This window comes from Peromyscus maniculatus, chromosome 11 (assembly GCF_049852395.1).
Source record: "Peromyscus maniculatus bairdii isolate BWxNUB_F1_BW_parent chromosome 11, HU_Pman_BW_mat_3.1, whole genome shotgun sequence".
NCBI lineage: Eukaryota > Metazoa > Chordata > Mammalia > Rodentia > Cricetidae > Peromyscus > Peromyscus maniculatus.
Window position 1 is genome coordinate 83968951 of NC_134862.1, and position 20700 is coordinate 83989650.

Here is a 20700-nt window from a genome sequence, read left to right on the forward strand (position 1 = left end):
AAATAAGGTAAACAGAGATATTTGTGCTATTACTTTGAACTACAATCTTAGTAATTTTGAAATGTTCTTTCACATTTCTGAAAAATACTCTCCATCTCCAAGTTCCTCTTTCCCAGATGACTTTGAAATTCCAAACTCCTGTCTGAATGTGAACAGGCATGCCCAGACCTTTCCAGAACTTCTAGTATTGTTGCCAGAGAAACTATCAAGCCTCACAGAGCAGGGGAGGCAGAGCAATCTCTCCTCAGAACCCCAAAGTTGAATAAACCTAGAAGAATGGGAGGATGGATAGAACAGGAGGCCCTGACGCCATTGTTTCACCTGTGAATTGGAGGTGATGAGATCCATCTGATGACAGAGTCAAGAGACAATTGCATACATACTTTCCAAGAGAAACCCAGATTATTTTTTAAATGTTAAATAAGATTATGATTTTTACTGTAAAACTATGTTGGGTACATAACAGATGACAAGTAGTTTTATAATTAGCACTTGTTTATAGATGACTGATACTGTGTCATGTGTGGAGGGCCTAAAGAGGTTCCGATGTCCTCAAATTTCCATATTCACTGAAGCCATATGGAGAAATGAGGCAGCCAATGTGCCTATGTTTAAATAGACCAAATAAATAACTAAGCCCAGGACAATGAAGCTCAGCTCTTATTACTAATAGAATATGGTTTAATAAGCAGGAATTACATTCATTTAAGATCTTAGGGCATCTATCTTCATCTTTCCTTTAAGCCACAAGTTCTTCTTGTGCCTAAAATGAGTAGGGAATCATGGCAGAGTGGACTTTCCCTTAAGAGAGAAAGTACCACTGAGGTTGGACTGTAGAAGTTGTTCATTTTTTTAATACAAGGAATTAGAGGGGCCTGGGTATCAGGATATCCTGAGAAAAGGCTTTGTCTTTTTCTGGTGAATGACTGGCATCAGGGGGCCTAATATCCCTGTTAGGTGGCAGAATACAGGGCTACACTAAGTGACAGTGTGCATTCACACTGTGAGCAAGGAAAAGTGGTTCGGAGGAGATGTTTGAATTCACTCCTGAGATTTCAGGCTAGATGGTACATTAAAGTATGAGAGAAGGATGGACTGGGGAGGTGGCTCAGCAGTTAAAGTAGCGGCTATGTAACCAAGAGGGTTGGAGCTTGGAGCCACAGAACCCGATTAAATATTAGATACATCAACAGCCAGTGTGTAATTACAGCCTCAAAGTGTAGAGACTGGAGATCCCTAGATGGACTGACTAGTAGCCATGCTATTGAGCCCTGGTTATGAATGGGAGACTCAGTCTCAAAACATAAGGTAGAAGAACAACTAAGCAAGAATCCTCACCTGGAACTCATGCCTGCTCACACAAGCATGCACGTTCACACATGTGCATGTGTGCCTACAAAATTTCAAACATGCCTCTCAGGGAGATCAGATTAGAATGGGATCCCCAGCACTACTTTCTGGAGCTAGAATTACAAGCAGGAAGCCATATGTCCTGGCATCTATTTGGGTTCTTGTGATCAAACCCTGGTCCTCTTGCTTGCACAACAATCACTTTAAGCCTGGAGTCATTTCCTCAGCCCCAGAAAATGGAAGATGTCTTATTGGGATACTTATGATAATATTCAGAACCGGGGAGTATATCTTAAAATACGCTCAAAATAATTGTGCAGTCTGATTTTTTTTCTCGACATTTCTTAGTGATTGAGAATGTGAAAGGTGTTTTAAAATATTAATGCCACCAGTTAACTCATATAATCACCAATACCACTATAACCACTATCACTACACCTATCACTACCACCACCATCATTATCACCACCTCTACCCTCATCACCACCATCACTACCATCATTATTACCATCTCCACACTCATCACCACCATCGCCACCACCATTATCATTACCATCACTACCATCATCATCACCATCTCCATCCTCATCACCACCATCACCACCACCATTCATTATCACCATCTCCATCCCCATTATCATCATCATTTCTATCACCATTATCATATCACCATCTCCATCCTCAGTATCACCATTACCACATTTATCATCACCTCCACCTCTGTCACTACCACCACCATCTTTATCCCTTGATCCCACGTTTTATTTTTTAAGAGACAAAGGCTCATTATGTTGTTCAGGATAGCCTTCTACTCCTTGGGCTCAAATGATCCTCCTTCCTCAGTCACTAAGAAATAAGAAATTCAGCATATAAACATATTCTACTATACTTGTCAAACCATAAAACTTAAAATTAATTGCCAGGTTGAAATCCCAGGAAACATTTAGAACTCTAAAATTAAAGGAGGAAGAAGTAATGGATGGCATCCTTGAGCCTACAGAAGAGCTGTGTCTCTAGTGTCTTCCACTGTGGTAAGAAGGTCTGGTGGGACCTCAGTGAGACCAGTGAAATCATCAATGCCAATTCCCATCAGCAGATCCAGAAGCTGATCAAAGATAGGATGATTGTCCAGAAGCCTGTGACTGTCCATTTCTGGGTTTGATGCCAGAAAAATCACTTTGGCCCAACGGAAGAGCAGACATATGGGTATAGGGAAGCAGAAGGGGTCTGTCAGTACTTGAATACCCGAGAAGGTGACCTGGATGACCAGGATGTGGATCCTGCACCAACTTCTAAGGAGATACCATGAATCTAAAAAAAAGTGTCCACCATATGTATCATAGCCTGTCCCTGAAGGTCAAGGGGGATGTCTCCAAAAACAGGTAGATTCTCATGGAGCACATCTGCAAGCTGAAGGCAGACAAGGCCTGCAAGAAGCTCCTGGCTGGTCAGACTGAGGCTCAATAGGTCTAAGACCAAGGAAGCATGAAAACCAAGAAGTAGATCACCAAGACTCTGTCCAAGGAGGAAGAGACCAAGAAATAATGTAGATGAAATTCTAAACAGTCTTAGTACATGATCTAATATCAAGCTTTCTTCATGTCTATTCATAGTGGCCTGGCTATGGCCTCACATGGATCAGTCATTAAAATAAAACAAGCCTTTTCTATTAAAAAAAAAATAGAAAGAAAGTCAGTCAGGTCTTTAAGGTGGGAAAGTACCAAACATGAACTGATAAGACCACAGAGAATGAATAGGGAAAGGAATATATCCAGAGGTTGCTATCTAATCAACCAGATGGCTCCAGTGCTAAGGTTGAAACATGCATGATACATGCTCAGTAAGAACCCAGTTGCCATAGCCTGGGGAATGCCATCTGCCCCCTCCACACCTCTCCTAGTGGAACTTGGCAGTGTGTTTACCATTTCTCTACTGTGTTGAACAGTGGAGATGAGGCTGAGGGTTCATGAAGAATGAAAAGCTTTCCTTTCTGTTCATAGTTTGGCAGCCCACGAGGAGCCTTATCTAGTTCTGACAGATGGCTGTATGTCACTGGAGAGACCCCACTCTTTGATTTAGACACAGTGGCAGAATGAGGTTTAGGGTTATCTTTGGCCTGTGTGTGGGTTATAAGCATGTTCTACATGTGAGAAGGGAAAGGAAGCAGATGTTTGGGAACCAGTAAGTAGACTACGAAAAAGACTAGTTAGCTGATCACAAGTCTCATTTCTCATTTCATCTTTTTCCTTGGTCTGCAGTGAGACACGGTTTCTCACAAGGCTTTGTGGTCAGGTTGTGTGAAATGACTGAATTCAGAGCCTTGAGACTCAGTGGAATTACATGTGTTGCTGCTCCACAGGGCAGAGCAGTAAAATCCCCTTCACAGGGGACCCCATGTTCTTGACCCTCTTCCCTTTGATGCTAACCAGGTAGAAACCACAAAAGAGGCATGATGGTAGCTGTGGAGAAATTGGTTGCATGATTTACTTGACTTCTTTTTAAAAATAATTAATATTGGGGGGCGGGGGGTGCTAGTGATTGAACAGAGAGCCCTATATATGGTAGGAAAGCATTTTCCCACTGAGATATAGCTCAGCTCCATTCTTAAACTTTTAACTTTGAGATAGTTTCCAAAGCTGTCCCTGAACTCATGGTCCTTCTCAGCCTCCCCAGTAGCTCATACCACCAGATTCATCTTCTGTCTAATTTTGCAAATATATTTACCTGTCGTATGGAATACAGACTGCCAAGGAAATGGGTATAACCTTGCATTATATTCTTTTGCATGTGTACCTGTGAGAATATTTATAGATCATTCCATTTCAGTTGCTATTCAGTCTTGTCATGTGGGGTTTTTTTTGTAATAGATTTGTCTGGACCAGATGAACTCATACGTATCTTCAATTTTGGATCCAAATTTATATAAAATTTTTGTTACTTTGCTCTAATATGATTTTGAGGTTTAGCAATAATCCATGTGCTTGACATTCATTTGTTGACTCAAATTTACCATCATGTCTGAGAAATTAATATACATAAAGAAATGACAGTATTTTTATGATGAGCAACAAATACTTAGATGCTAATGATTACTGAAGGAATCTTTTTAATCTCTCCTTTCCCCTCAGTTCTGGCTGATTTTCTCAGGTGTCCTTTCCCCATCATTGACTGTAGTGATCTGAATGAGAATGGTTCCCACAAGGTCATATATTTGAATGCTTAGTCACCAGGGACTGGAACTATTTAAGAAAAATTGGAAGAATTAGGAGGTGTGGCCTTCTTGGAGGAAGTGCATCACTGCGAATGGGCTTTCAGGCTTCAAAAGCCCATGGCAGGCTCAGTTTCTCTCTCTCTCTCTCTCTCTCTCTCTCTCTCTCTCTCTCTCTCTCTCTCTCTCTCTTTCTCTCTCTCTCTCTCTGCCTCCTGCCTACAGATCTGGAAGTAAAGGTCTCAGTTACTACCCCAGCACCATACCAGTCTACTTCCCGCCATGACTTATCCTCTAAAACTGTAAACAATGTCCCAATTAAAGCCTTGCTTCTACATGAGATGCCTTGGCCATGGTATCTCTTCACAGCAATAAAACATAACTAAGACACTGATAGCTCTGTCACATGAACTATTTTTTTTGGCGTTTCTGGAGCTTTTCATTTATGCAACAGTAATTACTATGTCTTCTCAATGTAAAGCTGGCTCCCTTTACATCCTATCACCTGTACCACAGTCTCGTCCATCTTCTATCTCCACATTAAGGCTGTAGATGCTATTAAATTCCTTCAAGTTGTCAAGCACACATCTAAAAATTTTCTCCTGATCTGAGGATTTATACTTCCAAAACATATTCTTAAATCAGCCTTTCCCATGTAAGTTCCTTTCATAGGCTCTTTGACTACATTTGGCTGAATGTGGCCTGGGAAAATATCAGAGTCTAGATGTCTTTTCACATTTAAATCTCCAGGACTTCATGGATCTACCATTTTTCTTCTCCTGAATTTTTCATTTGACCTCCATAGTCCATATGAATAAGCCTTTTCTTTGTCTTTATCAGTTTGGTGCCTATAAAAGAAAACCCTCAAATCTACCATTTAATTTCATTTATCTCAACAGTTCTTGAGAATTTTCTCAGTAACTCTGCCTGCCACACAGCTGCTAAGTGCCCACTCCAGACAGCTTAGAGTCAGGCCAGGCTCAGAATCAGGCCTTTGGATGCTTACAACTCACCAAGCTATATCCTCAAGTTGTTCTAATGGGATATTTTAAGCTATCTTACATCACCATTCTGTAAATTGTCCTTTAAAAAATCAAATGCTACTAATAATACTATCATTTAAAAAGACACATAGCCCACATCATGCTGGCAAGACTGTTTTTGATGTAGTGTCTGTTGATCATTGGCATATCGCTGACATGTTAGTTTCTTTCACTCTTACTGGCCATTGGAAAGTATCTTTTAAGTTTTCTTCTTTGCTATCCACACAAGTCATGCAGAAGGTGCCATGTTTATAAACAGCTCCATCTCCCTTTTAAAATATTTCATTTTTTAATAATAGCATCTTGCCAATCCCTTTACAATTCTCAGTGTGCTCATTTAAGAAAATCATGCCAGGACAGGAAAGGTGTGGCCAAGTGAGAGCTCCCAAGTGAATATTTAACTCACTGCAGGAAGATGTCTGAGGAGCTTTGGACTTTAAAGGGGGCTTGGAGATCATAAAAACATTTTCCAGAAATAGCAATTTATTGGTTAAACTACTTAGTACTAGAAATACAATATTTTAATTAAAAAATTGAAATGTGAGCTCCTTAAAGATAAAGCTCAAAGCCACTCCCTCTACATTTCCCCTGATTTCCTAAACGGTGACAACTCCTATGAGGTTCATATGACAGAGACATCTGTCTCAGAACTGATCACATTATTTAAAATTACTTGTCATGTGACCTGTAGGGAGGACAATACTTTCTGACCTGTGTAATCCTGGAGTCCCAATGCTCTAAGCACCGACTGATTCTCCTTGGGGGTAACTTGAAGGGTCTGCAGCACATGCGTACACTAAAGTTCTTTGTGTTTGCCTCTTCTGTATCTCATCTTCAGATAAAAGATTTTTAAGGTCTTGACATTTATCAACTCAAGAAGGGTGCTCAACTCATACTCATCAGGCTTGAGAGGTGAGCAAGGGGTGGATATTAGTGAAGGGTGAGGGGTAGATGTATGACATATAGGCTGGAACAGCCACACCCATGTTTACTTTCCTGTTTGGCATGAAGGGGAAAGCCATGCCTAGGAAGAGATGCCAGGGTGAGGGCTGGGAGTGGGGGGTGCAGGCCAAATCTCTGAGGGATATTCATTATGAAATACCAAATGTGAATCTAGACTTCTTTGTCATGATTGAGGTGGAATGGATCGGGAGAGAATAGATCACCAATGTTGGATGTTTTCTAAGCTTGCTTATAACTTAGAAGCATATCTATTTACATTCATCCTGGAGATTTGAAGGGTATACTTGGGTTTCCCTCTGTAAGAGTTTATCCCCAGATACCAGTAGAAGGGAGAGCTAAGAAAGGAAGTGGAGAGGATGGAAAAGATGCAGATTCCAGGAGGAAATCCACATATGGTTAAGTTAGGTGACCTCCACTTGCCATGTAACTTGGGGTCACCCCAGGTTCCTGGAAACAGGAAATTGTCATTTGGGAGCCATTCTTCTACATGCTACAGGCTGTGATCTCACATGATTTGATGGGGGCATGCCAGTAAAGGTGTCTGCAGGTAAGGAATGAAGCGTTATAGTTATACCCTGTGCCTACACTGAAGGCAACTCCACAGAAAAGGAACCATCAAAGAAGCCAGCAGACAAATGTGAAGCCAAGAACTCACGCCTTTGCTGCCTTTGTCCTTCGCCCTTCTTCCTGGTCCATTAACTTCTCTCTCCTCCTCTATGTTTTTTTCACCATCACTGTTCCCCCCTTCCTCCCACTCCCTTTCTCCTTCTCTCATTTAAATTGACAGCTAGTTCACACTGTTTAAATAGCTGCTGTAGACATGAAGAACTGAAAACATAAAACTAAAACATTTCAGAAGTCTCTCTTTCTCTCACACACACACATATACACACAGAGTAAGAGGCATGCATAACATATACTAATCAACGTTCATTAATTGCTCTGCAGCAGACACCATGGTAGGCACTTTGTGTGCGTTATCTTATTTGGTCCTTACAATTTTCTTCTTTAGTATGTACTGCCATCATTAATAGCTCATTTCAGAGATGAAAAGAAAAAAAAAACAAGGCTCAGAAAGAAGAAAGACATATCTGTGACCATACATCTATAAGATGAAAGAGTTGGTCCCCAAACCCAGTCACTAATGTCCCACATTGAGTCCATAACCATGGCCTTCTCTGGAATTTCTCACTCAGCTCTCCCAGACATGACAATACCTCCTACAGCATCCATGAGCAGAGCTGGCTCAATGATCCTGAAGATTTTCCCAGCGCTTACTATGTACCAGACCTGTATTAGATGCCAGGGATATAAAAATGATAGAGAACTGTCTAAGTACTTGATATATCTTAATTTCATAGGCATTATTTCTTTTTTTCTGCAAAAATAGTGGGAATATATTTGAAAAGACGAATTAGCTGTGACTTTAACAGTACGACCTCAGAGCCCCCCCTGCCCACGTCTTTATCCATTGGAAAGAGGCATTCTGAAAGACCCCAGCACCTTCTATGGAGGCACTTTGGTCCTGGTTTGGTCTTGTTTAAAATTTCAAAATAAAACCTTTTTGACACTCACATTGCACCCAAGCTAAAAATGTAGGCATTATTTCTTAATGTAGCCAGTGATGGGGATGGTCTAAACAGTAACTTTTAGGATAGCCAGGGACATACAATGAGACTCTGCTTTAAAAAGTTAACTAACAAAATGTTAAATTGGAGGGCTGGAGAGATGGCTCAGTGGTTAAGAGAATTGGTTGCTTTTCCAGAGGACGCTGGTTTGATCCCCATTACCCACATGGTAGGTTACAACTGACTCTAACTCCAGTTCCAGGGGCTCCTACACCCTCTACTTGCCTCCCTAGGCACCAGGCATATACATGGTACATAGACAAACAAACACCTATAAACATAAAATGAAAAAAAAAGTGTTAAATGGAAAAACTATCTCTAAAAGATTCCATAAGGCATATTTACTCTTGATTTGGGTTGAGGAGGCCATTTAACTATCATTATGAAGGAGAAAAGAAATAGAGTGAAAACAAAGAATTTGAACACATGAATACAGATTGGCCAGATGAAGAAGTCAAGGAAAGTATTTCCATTCAGAGTTAACCACAGCACCCAGCCCAGCATTGGGAAGGCACTGTGCATTCATAGAGGCATGCGTGTGCCACACATATCCACTTCTCTGAATGTTGACTACTTCAGCATGAGAATCTTCATTTACATAAACAGTTATTTCCCCTTCTGATGTCCTACGTCCAGGCTGAAAAGCCATCTAGTTCAGAATTTGCTGAGTTGGCTTTGCCCTGGGGATCCTGTAATAAACCTAATCTAATTTAATTCTTAACAATTTCCAAGAAAAAGTACGAAACTAACAGTTATTCCTCAAGGCAAAGCAATTTTCTCAGGGGAAATGATCCGAAAAGCTCCAAGTTTAAAGCCCAGTACTTAGGAACTTGAATTTTACTGCACAGCGTGATTTTTATTTATCTATTAAGTTATTTATGTATGTATTTTTGGAGCTGAAAATTGAACCCAGGGCCTCATGTCCACCTCGCTACACCTCGAGCTTCCAACCCTTTTGTTTCTCTCTCTTTACATTATGCTGTCTACATAAAAAACCAACCAAACAAACAAACAAACAAAAAACCGAGCAGGATACATTTGTATAGACGAGCTTGGATGCAGCCTGATCATGTTGAATTTGTTTGCTCGTACGTGATCACACTTCCACCCTCATCCTTATTCACCTCTGCTTGATTTAAAAGGTACCACTCCAGGCTTGATCAAACCCCTTGGGTTTCAACACCATCTATAGCTTCCTCCAAAGGCCTATGAATTCAGAAGAGGAATACTTCACCATAAAATTACACCGAGAAAGTGTTAGACTTTCAGCAGAAAAAAAAAGCAAAACTAACTGATGTATTGATGTTACAGTAAAAGTTGGCCAGGTAAGTGCTATGATAAAAAACAGGGAGGTGAAAGGCCAAGCCATGAAGACTGCTGTGTGTCTGAGGCCACCTTGGGCTACATAATAAGTTTTAGGTCAGCATGCCTTATAGAGTAAGAGTCTATCTCAAACAAACAAACAAACAAACAAACAAACAGAATTTTAAAAATCTATTTAAATATATCCAGCCTTGTTTGTTTGTTTGCTTGTTTGAGACAGGGAGAAGATCTCTCTCTTCTTTAGCTGCACACACACAATGCTCAAATGCTGCCCTAAATATTATAGTAACTTATTCTACATTGACAGTTATCCTGGAGGACCATCTAGCCTCTGACTACTCGACTGCAGAATGCTGTTTAATGTGGCCTTGTAGATACAGACAACCACACAGGCTTCTTACAAACTCTGGTTCTCACGCTTGCATGGCAATAGCTTTAGCCTCAGAGCCACCGTCCTCTCTGTGCTGGAATGGCCTCAGACATTGGTTTTCACTTCCCTTCCCAGTTACATCTGCCTTATCTTTTTTTCTGATAATGTCCAGTTCCATGTGCACATGCAAACGTCTCTAACTGACATCACCTGCCCATCTCTTTCTCTGCATGCATCCGATAGGAAGATTCACTTTGTTGTCAGCTCCACTCTCGTGTCTGATGGTAAATGCCAATGCTCAACGTTCCCCAAACCCAATGTTTAAATCCAATCAGCTACTTTCATAAGGATGTTAAAGGATGCCAGTGTCTACCCAGTTGCTGGCACCAACCCATGGCTCTTCTATTTTCTTTATCTCCCACATCCAGTTCACCAGCATTTTCAATCACTTTTTACCTCCTCACTGCCTCGCTTGGGTCCGAGCCACCATCTCATTCCTGATGATGACAGGCTCAGTCACTTCACTATTTTACCTGTTTCCATTCCCATATATGTACTCCCTAGCATGCAGTGTTCTTTAAATGATCACCTAAAACACCCCAATGGCTTTATTAACTAATAACATCAAATCTAAACTTTCTGACTGTGCTCTTGCATAGTAAGAATCTTGTTCCAATAAATCACAAATGATTCCTCATGATATCTCTGGTACATTGTGACCCAGATTTAAAAAAAAAAAATTGAAAAGAAATGTCACTGTGAAAGCAGGCCTGGTCATGAACCCCTGTAACACCAGCACTCAGGCTGAAACTAGAGGATCATGAGTTTAATTTGACAATTAAATTGAATTTTATTTAAATTAATAGTCTATGTTATAGAATGAGACATTGTCTCAATATAACAAATAAACAATTAAAAACCAACCACAATCCACAGGATATCATTAATAAATGTATAATAATGTTTCAGATTATTTTGTAATGATTTTCAGTTTCATATAAAATTATAAGTATAAAATTTAGGAAAAAGCAGGAATGATATAGAATTGAGTTCTGGGACTTGTTGTCTGGAAATAGCATCAGAGCTCACAGGATAAGGGCTCAATCCACAAGAACCACTTCTATCTTCAGATGCTAACCACAATCCCAGGTTGATCCAGGTTTCTGACCCACTAGTTACTAATCAAAATTCCTGTGGGTCTTTCCTGGGCATGAAAAACTCAGAAAAATGCACTAGTAAGGTTTACTCATTTAGTATAAAAGGTATTCTAAAAGATTCTGAAGAACCACCCAACAGTAAAAGTACACAGAACAAGACACGTAGGGACGGGCACTAAGCCTGTCCTTGTACTCCACCTTCCAGGAGCCTCCAAGTAACTGAGAAACTACATGCCAGGAAATAAGATGTATATGTATACACACACATACACACACACACACACACACACACACACACACACACACACACACACACACACACAGGTGAGACAGAGAGAGAGAGAGAGAGAGAGAAAGAGAGAGAGAGAGAGAGAGAGAGAGAGAGAGAGAGAGAGAGCGAGAGAGAGAGAGAGAGAGAGAGAGAGAGGTTGCATTTAGGGTATTCATATTTATTTGTAACACAAAACATATCTCTTAATATGAATTATGATTAAAAATCTGAGTATGATCTAGCCACAATGGCTGCAATGCTCCCTCACACAAAGCCATTCACTGCTTACTAGGTTGTGTTCTACTATTGCTCATTCCAGGCTTCAACCTAACAATCTTATCCCTGCCAGAGAATATTGACAGACCCTGTTTGTACTATCTAGAAAGACATCCCAAGATTCTTCATATCCTTTATAGATCTTTTCATTTGTATCTTAATTTGTCTACTGTCTCCCAACAGTTACCTTCATTCTCAAGTCTTCCCCCCCCCCCCCCCCCCCCCCGCGCTCAATCAATATCCTGGTTAAGTTTTCCCTATGCACTCAACTCACTTCATCTCATTCATTTTCATATTTATGTATTCACTGGTGTCTTTATGCCTGCTTCTCCCTACTAGAATATAAGCCTATATGAACACTTGGGCCACATTTGCACGATTTTTCTACTTTACCATCATGTTACCAAAAAGTAGTTGTTGAACAAATAATGGGCATTGAAGACACACTTATCTCTAGAAATGTAACTGGGGCCATCTGCAGCCTCTCCTGGCATCCCAAGCCCCCATTTATAAGCGTCGAATCAGTATCCAAAGTTCCTCCCTTTGGCTTTGTGTTGGTCTAAGGGGCCATTCATTTCAACACATTAAGCTGCTAATTATGGGATTTGGCATCTCCTTTCTTTATGGAGAAGGAATAAATAGTTATTATTAAATAGTCCTTAATAAGCAGTGGTTCCTTTTAGGGCAAGCATAATTAAAATCGCACAAACATGTTCATACACAAAGCCCTTTATCTAAATCTAGGGCAGGCTGATCTGCCGGATTCCACTGCCTTTCTCACCTGCTTGTCGTCTATCTTTTCAGAATACAGACAATGCTGCTCCCTCCTCCTCATTGTTCTCATAGAACATGTAATATACACTTCATGTCTGTGACTAGAATGACTGAGACATACATAATTCAGTTCCAAGACAGCGGTTTACTTCCTGCATTGCTGATTTCATTAGCATTGTTATAGTCATCTACATCATTCTGTAGAGAATTAGCCACGTTGAATTTTTATTACTTGTACTCCGTGAATATCACCTGGTCTGAGTGTTTATTTAAATAGATGGAATGCAGACTGTTTAAAATAAAAGCCCTGAAGTCAAGCATTGTGGTACAGGTCTTTAGTTCCAGGGCTCAGGAGGCAGAAGCAGATGAATCTTTTTGAGTTCAAAGTCATCCTGGTCTACATAGCCAGTTCCATGCCAGCCAGGGATACATAGTGAGACCTTATCTCAAAAAAAAAAAAAAAAAGAAAAAATCACAGAAAGAAATATAAGATTAGATGACAGTGATTTAGTGTCCTGAGCTTGGCTTTTACATTTACTAACAAAAATATTTGCATGTCACTTAAATTGCTTAAGTCTCCAATTTCTCATGTGTATATTCACAAATCCAGCTTAAGTACAATCTTTTACAATTTACTGAAACTTACTATAATACAAAGATCATTTTAAATTAATTCTCAGTTCATTCATCCTCATAAAAACCATGGGAGGTTAGTTCTGTCATTTCTTTCACCTTACAGGCCGAGGATACTGAAGCAGAGAGAAGAGACACTAAGTGGTGGAGATGATTTAAAACTAGGAATTTGCTAACCACAGAATCTCCACTCTCATTACCCATTGTCTCTGTTTCCAGAAGCCTGCTGGGAAGTTGTGAGTCCTTGCATCTCATGTTAGCCTAGTCATCTCTTTGTCCTGGAAGACTGACAGTTCTGTAAAGGGGAAGGCTATGTGCCTATTGGAGCAATCAGAGGGCAGTTAATTCAGTGCTGCAGCCAACGTTCAGTATCTACTTGAAAATGGTCAGCAGTTGAGATGGAATCACATGACCATTCTTGGACAAAGAAAAGAGGGTCTGCGATTCAAGTACTGAATGCTCTCCTAGAAGTTATCACTAGTGTCTGCACAATTCTATCTTTAATTTGATCCTCAGGCCACTGTATCCCCATTAATGCCAATCACATCTTGTTCTTTGCCAAGGTCAACCACAAACTTCAAACCATTTCTCCTAACAGCTTATTGCACCTGTGGGAACAGGTTATCGATGAATCCCACCTGCTGAAACCCTGTGTTCCTTTGAACCAGAGAGCAAAACCCTGTCCTCCCTCACTGCCGAGCCTGCTGTGGTTCCAGCTGGCTTTAGAACCACTTTCGCAGCATATATATACAGTCTTCCCATCTGTAAGGTCTGCCACAGATTTTCTTTCTCACCTTTCACTTTGTCCTCTGAAGTCCCATTCCTCTTCCTGGATTTGTCTTGCCATCCACATGCTAAGGAATTCCAAATCTATACCTTCAGCAGAGATCCTTCTCATGAACTTCAGACCTCACATAATGGAGCAAAATAATAACTCGCTTGAAAGCACTTCAGTGGGAATACTAACTATGCATAGATTAGTTGGTATTTGGAGCATCCACAGTGGAATCTGCACCCAGAGATAGAGAGCTAATATTTGGGTACCTAACTGAGAATCCATATCCTATGGTCTGCTTCCCAATACCACATTCTGTTGTCAGTCTTTGCCACAGGCTTAACTAGAGAACCATTCTAGAAGTAACTTTTCTTTGTGGAATGGATGACTATGTTCATCTGCATGAGGCATGTGTAAAGATCCAGGCAACACATCAGCCAATGCCTCTGAAGCTTCACTCAAGCACCAGCATCAGTGGACTTAGTCTCTTCCTTCACAAAACATTTTGAGACCTGACTCATCCTACAGTTCACCAATCCTGCAAGACCCTGAGCAGCTGTTCCTCCTAATTCTTTTACTCAATGCATAGGCCCACATTTAGGAAACTGTCCAAGCCAGAAATATATACCACATCCAACAAACTACCAAGCTACATCAATATCATCACATAACTAATTCTCAGATGTATCAACCTCTCTCCATCCTCCCTGACACAGAGCAAATCCAGGTCTCCATTTCCTCTCTCACTGGGGCTACTACCATGACCTGTCCTCAACTATGCCCTGTCGGTTATGTTCATTGCACCTCATCAGAGTGGCTCCTATGAAACAGAATTTAATTGTACTGTAACCGATTATGATAAAATAAGAATGGTATGAAAAATATATATTATCAAATAACAGCTCCAGTACTAAACCTTCAGGACAAATGTCAAACAACTTCCAGTGAAAAGCATTCTGGCCCCACTGTGGAGAGACCAAACTGTTCTTGCATTGAGAATGGTGTTGTGGTGTGGCAATCACATCTGCAATGCTCGTCTTCCATCCCCTACATGTTAGCACAGCAGGCAGTCATTGTACTTATGAAGGGACAGGAACAGGGAAAGGTCAGTCAGCCAATAAGCTAATATCTTCAATGGAGTCACTAGCATCTTGATTTCTAGATTAATTTTTAACTTCAGTTGGGATGAGTGATGCCTTGCTCTGATACTTTGTGATTCAGCATTAATTGCATTTGCCAATTTTCTCAGTTCTGGTATTGAATGCCAAATTTGAGTTTTACTATATGTCCTGTTCTCTTATATTTGTAGGGAAGACTGATCCGCCCTTCTTTCCCTTACACCTACCCTGCTCCTAAGATCTCCAGTTTCCTTCTGAACAACCAGAATATGTCCCAGATCTAGAGAGTACAAGGTCCCCTTATTCCTTTTGAGTGACAATCTTAGCTTAGGTGTGACTGACTTTTTAATTTCCTACCAAATGCAGAGAAGTCCAATTCAACAAATGTTTATTGACAAACTCTGGGAACAGAATAATGAATGAGTCACATATTCTCATTAGGAGCTCACTTTACACTGGTGAAAATAAACACTCAAGTGAGTCATTTAAATAAATAGGTTTTGGAGCTTGGCTATCCAGCAAGCAGCCATTGCCTAGCACAGAAGGGCAATAAGGACACTGAGATAAAGACGAGATGCTGATATAGCTGACACCAAAACCAAACAATTGAAAGTGCATGAGGGCCGGGTGGTGGTGGCACATGCCTTTAATCCCAGCACTCAGAGGCAGAGCCAGGTGGATCTCTGTGAGTTCTAGGCCAGCCTGGTCTACAGAGCGAGATCCAGGATAGGCACCAAAACTACACAGAGAAACCCTGTCTCAACAAAACAAAACAAAACAACAACAAAAATCAAAACAAAAAAAGAAAGTGCGTGAGTTTGGAACTGTGTGAACTTCTTTAGCCTTAGATTATGTTAAGATACAGGAGTTGCACTGTTATTTTGTGCCCCCAAGAAAATGAATCTCTCAAGTCTTAGTCTGTTCGTAATCAGTGATAAGATAGCACCATAGATCATATGCTCTGAGGGTATGTGAAAGGACAATTAAATCAGTGGAGGCAAATCAGGTTGCGGAACTGAAAGAGGAAAGTAATTCAGAGGGGACAGTGCCTGGGCTACGTTATAAGGGTGAATTTAATTGGGGGAGGCTGGGTGGCATTATTAGTAAGATTTGCTCGTGACTGTGAGAGCCCCCAGCATTTCCTGCTAGTCTAGACTAACCTTAGTTATCTCCCTGTTATCTACTAAATCTGCCATGTTGAACCTCCCCTGCACAATGCTGAATCAGTATAACTAGGAGGAATAACTAGTTCCATGTCTCAGGCTTGGTTACATACTGGCATTCATAATCTCCAACCCGTTGGTGTCATCCCTGTAAGGCAAGTTTGCTCGTGGTTCTATTTTTGTTCTATCAATAAACACCTGCACTTCCGTTAGTCACTGGACAAACGTCTGCTGGCAATGTCACTGTGCTGGTGAACCCTGACCGCTGATACGATGAGATTCAGAATCACCATGGAAACACACTTCCAGGTATGTCTGTAAGGGACTTTCAGACTGGGTTAATGGAGGTGAGAAGACTAGCCTTAAATGTAAGCAACCCAATCCCATAGGCTGAATATAAATGAGAATGGGACTGAGCAACAGCCATATTTGGCTTATGCTCTGTGACCGTCAGTCTCAAGCTCTTGGCACCCTTCCTTCCCTCCCATGACCTTTGAGCTGTGAGCCCAAATAAATGGCTGTGATTGAGAACAGCTACTGTTCTTCCAGAGGTCACAAATTCAGTACCCAGCACCTATGTCCAGGTGGCACGCACACACACACACACACACACACACACACACACACACACACCTCTATACATAATGAAAAATAATAAAGTGAATCTTTTTTTTTAGCCTACTTCCTTATGCTGCTTTGTCAGATATTTTGTCAAAGTAAGAGAAACATAACTAATGCAATCACCACCTCAAAGCCTTACTGGAAGGGCATTTTCTGGTGAGGTGTAATAGCTCAAACTATAGTCACAGGCTGAGAGGGGAGGATCGCCAGAAGTTTAGACCAGCCTGGACTACAATATGAAACCTGTCTCAAAAAGAAAGAGAAAAAGAGCCATCTTCTGTAAAAATGAGGGATTCCTTCTCGTGTAAAGTAAGTAATACATAATCTTTTTTTACAAGATTTATTCTATTTTTAATTGTGTGTGCCTATGCGCACGCACACACGCACACACACACACACACACACACACACACACACACACACAGAGGAGTGAGGTATGTGCAGGCAAGTGTGCAAGTGTCTGCAGAGTTCAGGTGAAGGTGTTAGTTTTTCTTGAGGCTTGAGTTACAGGTGATTGTGAACAGACCAACTTGGGTAGTGGGAACCAAACTCTGGTACTGTAAGTGCAGTATAAATTCTAAACCACTGAGCCACCTCTCCATGCCCCTTGTTCATATTTCTAGGTGAATGTGCAAAATTAGATGAAGTGAGACAGGTATCCCAGACAAGGTCATACAGCAATTGTGGCAAACTCCTCTGCTGACTGTATCCAATCTCTCTTTGCTTCATCTCAAATGTTTGCTAGACAAACAGAAGAGACAGCATCTAAGAATCATCAAATGCATGTGGCTTTCATTTAGCTCATTCTCTCACAGCTCCTCACCCAAATCAGATTACTGATGGAAATCTGATCTGAGTGAGTGAGCTAAGAAAGCTGCAAACTACTAAAATCTCGTTAATGGAATTTAATAGTTCTGAAGAATCAGAGCATTTCACATGGGAGCATTATCAAAATAGACGACCTAAAACTAAAGTTATTTCCCTAGAATCCACACTCACTGAACTGTCTCCTGAGGTTGCTAATATCTTCAGCTCTCTGAAGAGGAAGATAAAGCAAACACCGTCCACATTTTCCTCAAAGCTCTTTGCCCTATATACACTGTACTTCATGAAGTACATTTGTTAAACTCCACATTTTCTGTACTAAAAGCTCTAAAACTGGCTTCATGGGTAAAATAATCTGGGAAAACACTGTCGTATGATCCTACAATAGAGACCAAGAATAACTCAAACGTGGCAAAGGCTGTTATATTTTGGTAAAGATTCTAGCTTCATTTCTTAATTAATTAAAGTCATTCATTTATTTTACATCCCAACCACAGTTTCCCCTCCCCCTGTTCTCCTGTTCCCTCCCCCACCTCCCCTCTGCCCACCATCCCCACCCCACATATCTACTTCTTCTCTGTTTCTGTTCAGAAAGGGCAGGCCTCCCATGGGTGTCAACAAAGCATAGCACATCAAGTTGAGGTAGGGCTAAGCTCCTCCTTTCATATTAAGGCTTAGTAATGCAATCCAGTAGAAAGAATAGTTTCCCCAAAGTGCAAAAGCATCAGGGACTGTCCCTGCTCCCACTGCTAGGAGTCCCACACACAGACCAAGCTACACAACTGTCATACATATGTAGAGGGCCTAGGTCAGTCCCATATAGAATCCTTAGCTGTTGGCCCAGTGTCTGTGAGCTCCTATGAGACCAGATTAGTTGCCCCTGTGGGTTCCCTTGTGATGATCTTGACACCTCCCCCCCCCCCCCCCCCCCCCCCCCCGGCTCATACAATCCTTCCTCTCTCTCTTCAATAGAGTTCCCAAAGGTTGGTCCAGTGCTTGGCTGTGGATCTCTGCATCTGCTTCCATCAGTTACTGGATGAAAGCTCTCTGATTACAACAATTAGGGTAATCACCAGTCTGATTACAGGAGATGGCAAGTTCAGGCACCCTCTCTACTATTCCTGGGAATCTTAGCAGGGGTCATCCTTGTAGATGCATGGGAGTTTTCCTTGATCAGGTTTCTACCTGATCCTGAAATGCACCCTGCATCTAGACATCACTTTCATTATTCTCCTCCTCTATCCAGGCCCCACTCCTATCCCACATGTTCCCATCACTATCTGCCTCAAGTTTACCCAGGAGATCTCTTTTATTTCTCCTCCCCAGAGAAATCCATGCATCCTTTTTGGGCTCTTCTTGCTACCTAGCCTCCTGGGACTGTAGATTGTAGTACAGTTATCCTTTACAGCTAATATCCACCTATGAATGAGTACATGGAACTGAAAAGCTTCTGTAAGGCAAAGAACACTGTCAATAAGACAAAATCACAGCCTACAGAATGAAAAAAGATTTTCACCAACCCCACATCTGACAAAGGGCTTATCTATAAAATATATAAAAAAACTGGACATCAAAAAATCAAATAATACAATTAAAAAATGGAGTACAGATCTAAACAGAGAATTCTCAACAGAAGAATCTCAAATGGCCAAAATACACTTAAAGAACTGTTCAACATCCTCAGCCATCAAAGGAAATGCAAATCAAAATGACTCTGAGATTTCATCTTACACCCAGCAGAATGGTTAAGATCAAAAACACTGTATAACAGCTTATGCTGGAGAGGACATGGAGGAAGGGGAACACTTCTCCACTGATGGTGGCGATGCAAACTTATACAGCCACCTTGGAAATCAATATGGTGGTTTCTCAGAAAATTGGGAATCAATCTACCTCAAGAACCAGCTATACCAATCTTGGGCACATTCCCAAAGGATGCTCAATCATACCACAAGAACACTTGATCAACTATGTTCATAGGAGCATTATTCATAATAGGTACAACCTGGAAACAACACAAATGTCCCTCAACTGAAGAATGGATAAAGAAAATGTGGTACTGTCACACAATGGAGTATTACTCAGCTGTTAAAAACAATGACGTTAGGAAATTTGCAGGCAAATGGATGGAACTAGAAAAATATCATCCTGAGTGAGGTAACCCAGACCTACGTTTATTTTTTTAAGTTTTGTTTCACAAGTATATTTGAATACAAAGGAGCTTTCCCCTATAATATCCTTATCAATATACTCCTTACTTCACTGGTTTGGGAGAGGCTACACTACCCTATCCACTGAGTTCACATGCTCACAGCCAGAAGTATCCTACATTCTGGGTATTTGTTTCACTCTTATATGTAATTCAAAGTATGGACATTCTTTCGGTGTTTGCTGAATTTGGTTACAGTGAACAAGATAAAAACAGACAGTGCCTCAATACCAGACCTTTCTTTTGGAAATCCAGTGTGGATGATCCCAACTGTTATCACAGTAGCAGGATACAGAAGAAAGAAAAAAGAAAAATTTAAACTCCAAGCACTGAATGGTAATGCTGCAGTGGGAGCAGACATCCCCTTACAGGGTGATAGTGAATACTAAGTAAAGAATACATCACCTCCTCTCTCTGTGCATAACTGTCTCCGAATGGCACAAGTCTCTGAATGGCACATTTTTTTTGGCTTGGGTTACGATCTCATCAACTGCCAGGAGAAGTGCAGGTTCTCTCACTGAGACTCAGAGCAGAATTACAGTCTTTCAGCGTGTGTGTCCCAGGAGGCAGGTGACAAAGTGAACAAGCCCCAAAGCAGCTATTTTAAACATGGGTCTGTTCTCTTGAAAGGTGAGTGGTTTATTTCAGAGACATTTAAACTTTCTGCTTTTCATCTGCTTCTCTGTTCCTTTCTACCCTGTGTTCTATTTCCAGGAGCTGGTGGGCCTTAAGAATCCACAGGGAAGTTAAACAACCACTCCTCTTGAGTGGTACACACATGACTAGCTGGTCACCAGAGGTCAGCTTTCACAGCTACACAGAAACAACAGCAGGAGTTCATGGTGACAGTTGTTGTGCTCCAAAGTCTTAGAGGTAAAGATCTGGTGAAGGAGTCTGTTCACTTGGACACTACCCAAGTTTCAAACACAGACTTCCATGCAGTAGCTCTGATGGGAAAAACTGTTGGATCAGATGTTCTAGAACAATGGTTCT

The 20700-nt window shown here is 41.0% G+C and overlaps 1 protein-coding gene and 1 pseudogene across 6 annotated transcripts in view; one reads left to right on the plus strand and one right to left on the minus strand.

The window, feature by feature from the left end:
• Rgs7 (regulator of G protein signaling 7) overlaps positions 1-20700 on the minus strand; it is a 395639-nt gene that overhangs the window by 135500 nt on the left and 239439 nt on the right. The gene's annotated exons all lie outside the window — the stretch shown is intronic.
• On the plus strand, positions 2330-2817 carry LOC102907998 (large ribosomal subunit protein eL19 pseudogene; annotated as a pseudogene).